General features: G+C 48.8%; 1 pseudogene; it reads left to right on the top strand.

Moving 5' to 3' along the window:
- The first annotated feature begins 7,436 nt into the window (after positions 1-7,436).
- LOC111824807 lies at positions 7,437-7,562 on the top strand (annotated as a pseudogene).
- Positions 7,563-7,570: the final 8 nt, after the last annotated feature.

Here is a 7,570-nt window from a genome sequence, read left to right as displayed (position 1 = left end):
CATTCAAGGAAGGATGACTAATTAAGGGCTGGTTTGGGTTTTTTAATTCCTTATTAAAAAGACCATACATGCCTGGCCAGTATGGCTCAGTGGTTGAGCGCCGACCCATGAACCAGGAGGTCACGGTTCGATTCCCAGTCAGGGCACATGCCCGGGTTGCGGGCTCGATCCCCAGTAGGAGGCGTGCAGGAGGCAGCTGATCACTGATTCTCTCTCATCATGGATGTTTCTCTCTCTCCCTCCCTCCCCTTCCTCTCTGAAATCAATAAAAATATATCTTTAAAAAAATCAGGCCTGAACACCACCACTGTGGGCAAGAGTGTATCTAGTGTTTTTAATGCGAGTCATCAGGACATGTCGTGAATAGAAATAATGCACTGTTTCCTCTCTAAAAGCTGAAAATGTACCAATTCTGCTTGACCAAGTCCAGCCCCAGCGTGCCACCACCGCCTCCTAGGTCCGTGGTTGGCAAACTGCAGCTCGCGAGCCACATGTGGCTCTTTGGCCCCTTGAATGTGGCTCTTCCACAAAATACCACGTGCGGGTGCACACGTACAGTGTGATTGAAACTTCGTGGCCTATGCACAGAAGTCGGTATTTTGTGGAAGAGCCGGTATTTTGTGGAAGAGCCACACTCAAGGGGCCAAAGAGCCACATGTGGCTCCCAAGCCGCGGTTTGCCGACCACTGTCCTAGGTGTCTGGTTCCGTCCGTCATCAGCGGTGAGCCTGAATCCGAGGTTTTAAGTCCGCGAGTAACTACCCACCTGACTTTGTGTCCTGGGGATTGACCAAGACCAAGAGCTGGTGCTGAGGCTCGTCCCGGTGCACCGTGCAGAAGCAAACGGACGACGCTTCAAGTTTAACCTGAAAAGGATGATAACATGGCCATTGTGTTCTTTCATCGTAGGAGGCGAGGAAGTCACTTATCAATCAGCACGGTATTCGCTGAAAGGTCGTTGTTACGCGGAGGTTAATCTGACAGGATGCAGGCAACACCTAAATGGAAAACTGACCCGCTCTGCGCTGAATGCCAAGGGTAACAGGGTAACACGACAGAGGCCCTGGGCTGCCGCCTCTTTCCTGGGTCACCTGCCCACCGACTCGGCATGGACTCAGCAGCCACTCAGCAGAGGCCCTTCCAGTCTCCCCTCCACACGCTTCCCCAGCCTCAGCCTAGGAGAGCAGAGGGCCTCCTGTCCTCCTGGGGCCTCTCTATGGACAAGCCCGATGTCCACCCACAATGCCACTCAGGCTGCCGGCTGCCCTGGCTCGGGTCGCTGCAAGCAGCCTCGAGAGATCCGTGGCCCCCGGCACCTGGGACAGAGCCTCAGTGCGGGGCGCCTGCTTGCTTCCGAATGAGGGGAACAGCCGGCGGCATTCGGGGTCTGACTCATGCTGGGACTGCCCACATGCCAAGCCTTCTCTCTGTGGCCCACGGCCCCCAGCACCCTGAACACAAGCCAACACATTCCATGGCAAAGTCCGTTTTGAAAACCGAGGAGGGTACAACAAACTAAGGAAAGAGTGAGGCAGGCAGGCTGCTTGCACAAGTTTGCGACAGGCCTCACAGTATCTCATTTAATTCCCCTAACCACAGCGCAAAGCAAGTTTCCTCACTGTCCCAGTTTTAGAGCTGAGAATACCAAGATCAGAGAGGTTAAGACACTTGCTCAAGGTCACACAGCTAGTAAGTGGTAGACAAGGCATTCACAGCAGGCGGTGGGGCTCCCTGCCTCGCAGAACTGGCCTTATATCCGGGACTCCAGAATCCCAATCCAGGAACCCTTCTGCTTCTCAAGGTGGAATTACACAGCATTCGCTCCAGAAGGCTTTTCTTTTAACTCTGTAACACATGTTCACTAACATTTTACTTTCTAATAAATATAGGAGAGTTTTCAGAGCTCTCTGCCAACAAGGAGGGTCCGACATACCTGCTCCCCGGTGGGCAGAGAGAAGACGTCTGCCCCGGGCCGCGCCCCTTCCCTGAGGGCGGCATAGTAAGCCAGCGCCGCTTCCCGATGACCTTCAGGGTCATCTTCCAAAACATCCACCGGGTAAATGCCTGCGAGGGGGAAAGGAGGCAAGAAAGAAAGGACATCAGTTTGACTCTTTTATTAAAGGGAACATCAGTTACTTCTTTTTTTTTTTTTTTTTTAATATATTTTATTGATTTTTTACAGAGAAGAAGGGAGAGGGATAGAGAGCTAGAAACATCGATGAGAGAGAAACATCGATCAACTGCCTCCTGCACGCCCCCCAGTGGGGGTGTGCCCGCAACCAAGGTACATGCCCTTGACCGGAATCGAACCTGGGACCCTTCAGTCCGCAGGCCGACGCTCTATCCACTGAGCCAAACCGGTTCGGCACTTACTTCTTGAAGAGTAAAAAAAAAGCCCCGGCTGGTTTGCCTCAGTGGATAGAGCGTGGGCCTGTGGACTGAAGGGTCTCAGGTTCGATTCTGGTCAAGGGCACATGCCTGGGTTGCAGGTTCCGATCAATGATTCTCTCTCATCATGGATGTTTCTCTCTCTCTCTCCCTCTCCCTTCTTCTCTAAAATCAATAAAAAAAAAAAATATTGTTAAAACAATCACCCAAAAGAACCCTATACAAACGATTCTCACTGCCCTGGCCAGGTGGCTCAGTGGGTTGGAGTGTCACCCCCATCCTGTACACCAGAGGTGGCGGGTTTGATTTCGGGTCAGGGCACACACTTAGGTTGTGGATTTGACCCTCAGTTGGGGCGTGTACAGAGGCACCCAATCGATGTTTCTTTCTCACATCAATGTTCTCTCTCTCTCTCCCCCTTCTTCTCTCTGAAGTCAATTAATTAAAAAAAAAATGTTCACCTATTTTGTAATGAAAAAAAGGCATTGCTGATGGCAGGGTTGGCACCGACCCCACGGAGATGTGAGGTTCAAGGGCACACCTGGCCAGTGCGAGGGGCCTGAGGAAGTAAGGAGTCTGGGCGTCCTTCGCATGCGCTGGAGGCGGAGTCAGCCGGCCACACTCACGTTGGTGGTGACGGAAGGCAGACCCGGGCAGGGGCTTCCACTCCAGATGTGAAATGCTAACAGGCCTTAATGGCTTCCACGGAACGGGAAATCTTTTTCCAAAGCCAAAAGAATGTAATCTTTTCAATACAATGTAAGATGCTTTTAGGAAAAAAGGCCCACAGTTGCAATGATAATTCGTTGCAGACTGTAAAGAAATGGAAATCCCCAAATGAGCCCCAAATTGAAGAACTCACTTTAAGCATATGTTTGCTGTAGTCATCCAAAAAGCAAAACACTTAAATGTTTGTATTCCGGGGAAAATACTTAAATCATTCGGGATCTTTGGGCCAAAGCTTGCATGCCCAGGGTTGCTTGAAAGGCAGGCCACACACACACCCCTGAGCCACGGCCTGCCCCCCCCTGGGGACCAGCCAGCCACTGCTGGGTAAGCCACTGCTGGTGAGTCAGGTAAGGCCTGATGCTCAAGGGCTTTCCCAACACTTTTTGGTCCTCCCTATGTAAATAGCAATGCCAATAAATGAAGACCTTCACAGGGGTCGTTGCTTTGCACTTAATCATTGATTCAGTACAACTTACTGAATATTCTCCCCAAATACTTCACTACAATGATTAGGAAAATTCTTTCATTTTAAGCAAAGTGTTCCGCATATGAGAAACATTAGTAAATAAATTTTCAGAAATTTACTGAAAGCTTCTACCCATAGGTCACTGCACAGCATTACGTCATTGGAAAAGCTGGCTGTAATCACTTGTGTTTTTCAGTAATGGGGATTGTCATTTTAAAATTACAAAAACAACAGTTCTTGCTGATGATGTGAAAAAATTGTACCAGTAAAACAGCATTTGTCTTTTGTTTTTTAAAAATGGTTAAGAGTAGATTATCACTTGTACAGAATTTTTGTTTTGTTTTGTTAAAAAATATATTTTTATTGATTTCAAAGAGGAAGGAAAAGGGAGAGAGAAAAAAACATCAATGATGAGAGAATCATGGATAGGCTGCCCCCTGCACTCCCCCTTACTGGGAATCGAGCCTGCAAACAGGGCTTGTGCCCGCACCAGGAATCGAACTGTGACCTCCTGGTTCATATGTTGATGCCCAACCACTGAGCCACACTGACCTGGCCTGAGAACTAACTACTTTTAAGTGATTTAAAGCATGATTATGTTCATTTATATTGTAACAGGACTGTTGCATACAGCGGGAAATACACAAATACCTGCAGTTGTGCGAGGCAGTGCCTGGCATGTATATAGTATTGCAGAGTCCGAGGTGTGTGCACCTTTCATATACCAGCATTTCATTTCCCCAGGTCTACCCTGAGGAGCACAGCTCCACAAGCTGTGCCGTGGAGGGAGCGCTTCTGAGGCCAGAACATTCAGAAAGGGGCCTGCGGTGCTGCTCAGCTCCGAGACGGGGGTGGGGGAGGGGGGAGGGAGTGCCTGTCAGCAATCAGGACATTGAGCAATTCTGCAGCAGTGGAATTTGCTTAACCCAGCACTTCCTCCCCAAACTTCTTTAACCAGGGACCCCTTGTTCCGGAACACTGACTGACAGATGATGAGACACGCCTGCCAGGGGAGCGCTGTGACATAATGTCAGCAAACATGCACCCGCCGGGCGCTAGGGGCCCCCACTCGGAGAGGGGGCCGGGGTGTCGGAGCGTTCCCCACCGGGGAGAGAACAGAAGGGAGGCAAAGACACTTGGATATTTCCGTTGGTTCTTGATGATGAGCATCTGATTGCCAAACTATTCTTAGCCAAGAACTGACAAAAGGGAGAGTTGGAAGACAGGATGTGGGGTATGTCAGAGGGTCTGAGCAGCTGAGGAAGCTCTGGGAAGGGTCTGCGAGGGAGGGGGCGGGGGAAGGCTGCCTTCCGGGTAATTGACAGGGAGCCTGTGGCTCCGTTCTCACGTACTTAGTATTGGCCAATTCGCAGCTTGTCATTGACTTGGCTGAGAATAAAGCCCTTGTCCCGAAGCTGAGATGGTAAAAGTGTGCAGATGACTTTCTGTGCCACCCACACCAAGGTTTATGGCACTGTAATTGCTTTTAATATGAAAGTCCCCTCATCTGAACTTCGGGGAGTCTGATTATTCCCACCCCACCCCCCCATCATGCAAAAGGGTATGAGGTGGGACCGAAACATACTGTTCGTTCTGCACGCAGAGGTGTCACACTTGGGGTCCCACGTGGAGCCCTGTTCGGGGCAGGCGGGAGGAAACAGCACCTCACCCAGCTGCTTCCTGTCATACCTCCCCACCAACAGGCAGTAGGTTTGGCAATGGGCGCAAGGGCACTAGCTTTCCGACCTGATTTTAAAAATCTCTGAAAAATAGACCGCCATGACATGCCAGCATAAACCACAGAATCAGACACCCAACCACCACAAAGACGGACACTGTCCAATACAGAAGATATGGATATTAAATGTGCTAAAGAAGTTCAGCCCTGGCTGGTTTGGCTCAGTGGCTAGAACATCGACCAGTGGACTGAAGGGCCCAGGGTTCAATTCCAGTCAAGGGCATGTACCTCGGTTACAAGGTAGATCCCCAACCAGGTCAGGGCTTGGGGGGAGGCAACCAATCAATGTCTGTCTCACATCGATGTTTCTCTCTCTCTCTCTCTCCCCCTCCCTTTCACTCTCTTTAATAATAAATGGGAAAATATCCTCGGGTGAGGATTAACAAGAATAACAACAAAAAAAGAAGTTTAAATAGCCAAGTTTTTCCCATTTGCCCAATAAGATTCTAGGGGGAAAGAGAGTAGATCTAGAAATGAATGTCCTAAATAGCCAATGAACTGAAAAAAAAAAAAAAATGTATGAAGAAATTACCCAGAATGCAGCGTAGAAGCAAAACATGAAAAGCAGGTTAAGAGACACGGAGAGTAGATTGATGAGCTCCAGAAAGAATATAATTGAAGTTCCAGAAGAAGAAAAAGAATAATAAAGAGTCAGGATTTGAAGAAATAAAGACTAAATTTTTTTTTCAGAATTAATGAAAGACACTGATCCTCAGATTCTAGAATCCCAACCAAGCCAAGCCTGCTAATGCCCTCATACAATTCCAGAGCAAGTTTAGAACTGACTAACTTCAGAATTAATTGGAGTTAATACATACACTACAATTTCCAAGTTCCCCCCTGAAAGAATAGACACATAGATATTATATCTCAAAACAGGAGAGAGAGAAAATGGAATCAAGGAAAGAATGGAGGGAGGGAGAATCTCAGTTTAAAAGAAGGCAAGAAATGAAAACAGGATGACCTGTGCTCAGCTAAATTCATACTTAATCGTTATTTACTTAAATTCATTTTTAATTCTGTATTTATTGGTTATGATCAAAAACAGATATTTACCAACAAGTAACTAGGCTATGTTTTTGCAGGACAGATGTTGTTTTATTAGTGTTTTTACCCCAAGTATTTTTTAAAGCCTTTAATGAGATGTTTATTCAATATTCCTGTATTATGAAAAACATTAAGCAGTACCTTTCCTTCTGCAAAGCTTAAAAATACACCCCCCCCCCCCCGATGCTCTACTAGCACCAACACGGGCAGCAAACGTGCACCATGCAAATCACTTACTGGAAACATAAAGGTCAAAACGAACAACTGACTGTAATTCACTGGGCGTTTTACCCCTCTACCCACATACATACACATCAAAAACAGTGCACGAAGCAGCAGGTAACGGAGAAGGGGGCAGGGACACAGCCCCGGAGGGAGGGCTCACACAGTGCGGACTCCACAACACGGACTTCTCAAGCACTTACACGGAATGAAACATCCGGCAACTTTGATGAGGGTTTATTTCAGCAAAATGCAAGAAAGCGAACAGGGCTTTCTCCCGTGTTAATGGAATTTATGAGTAGTGGGTAGAGACTTGGTTTCCAAGAAGAACACATTGATCTCGATTCCTGCAAGTCAAGGAAACCCAGCGGTCTAGGAGGGTGGGGCCTGGGGAGCCCCCACCACACCTGCATGTGGACAGGTGCTCTCCCTCAGCCCTCCCGGAGGGCCCCCCCACCCGGCCCTCAGCCTCAGGTGGTGCCCAGCTGCGCCCGGGCTGCACTGCTTTGAAGGAATGAAGAAGCATCAAGAGGTTTCTAGCCCGGCCAGCGTAGCTCAGTGGTTGAGCTTCAACATATGAACCAGAAGGTCATGATTCAATTCCCGGTCAGGGGACATGCCCGGGTTGTGGGCTTGATCCCCAGTAGGGGGTGTGCAGGAGGCAGCCGATCCATGATTCTCTCTCATCACTGATATTTCTCTCTCTCTCCCTCTCCCTTCTTCTCTCTGAAATCAATACTGATTTCAGACCAACTGACAACAGGCACTGGTTTAAGCAGGAAATGAGGGCACTGACCGGGCACTGGAGTATGACAAGGCTCCAGGGGGCCAGAGAAGGGGGTGGAGAACCCCCCGGCAATGGGCAAGGAGACACCTGATTGGTGGTGTTGCTCTTATATCAGTCAGGGGCAAAGCAGATGTACAGTCCTTACATCCTAGCTTGATGCCTGTGTTGGTGGCCAGAGCTGTTTCAGGCACATT

The sequence above is a fragment of the Myotis lucifugus genome, unplaced genomic scaffold, assembly GCF_000147115.1.
Source record: "Myotis lucifugus unplaced genomic scaffold, Myoluc2.0 scaffold_7554, whole genome shotgun sequence".
NCBI lineage: Eukaryota > Metazoa > Chordata > Mammalia > Chiroptera > Vespertilionidae > Myotis > Myotis lucifugus.
The sequence above is the reverse complement of the archived record's forward strand: the minus strand, read 5'-3'. Positions and strand labels throughout refer to the sequence as shown.